We start from the raw sequence: 610 nt of genomic DNA, 5'->3' as shown, positions 1-610 counted from the left end.
TGAGAGATTTCTTCCTCCTTGCCGCTTCGAAGAGGAATTCTGTGTGGTGTAAGGAAAGGAGGAGATTCAGAGGAACTTTGAGTAGTTTTCTTGGGGAGAAATTAGAGAAAGTTTATTTACTTGACTTTTATTTTATATATGAATTCGGAGTTTTGTTGTGTTTTCCCCATAACATCTGAGTAGTTTTCTCTGTCTTTCTCCTTGTCTTGAGATTTGTGAAATGGTGATTTGAATTGGTGAAGCCATGAAAATATTTAAGAAATTGTGATGACTTTTTCACTTCGATCTTAATTTACTTTCAATCTGGCCAATTGATTTGTTAAAATATTTTGAGTTTTACAACTAAAGTGAAGATTACATCCAAGATTAAAGGAGGTCAAATCCCTTAGAAATTGGATGTAAATAAATAGAGAAATAAAATTATCGGGCATACAGTTGGAGATTTTAAAGTGACAGACTAAAATCCTCAATTCGGTCCTATCATTTGGGTGCTGAAGTGTAGATGTTAGCGCTCAGGCGAGGGGAACGTGGGAGCTCCGAAGTGAGAGCTGGTATACTCTCAGCCTAGCCGCAGATTCCGTAAACAAGCGGGGGGTTACTCAATTTTTTT

Source organism: Phalaenopsis equestris, unplaced genomic scaffold (genome assembly GCF_001263595.1).
Source record: "Phalaenopsis equestris unplaced genomic scaffold, ASM126359v1 Scaffold000359, whole genome shotgun sequence".
Lineage (NCBI taxonomy): Eukaryota > Viridiplantae > Streptophyta > Magnoliopsida > Asparagales > Orchidaceae > Phalaenopsis > Phalaenopsis equestris.
Note: the sequence above shows the minus strand (reverse complement) of the source record.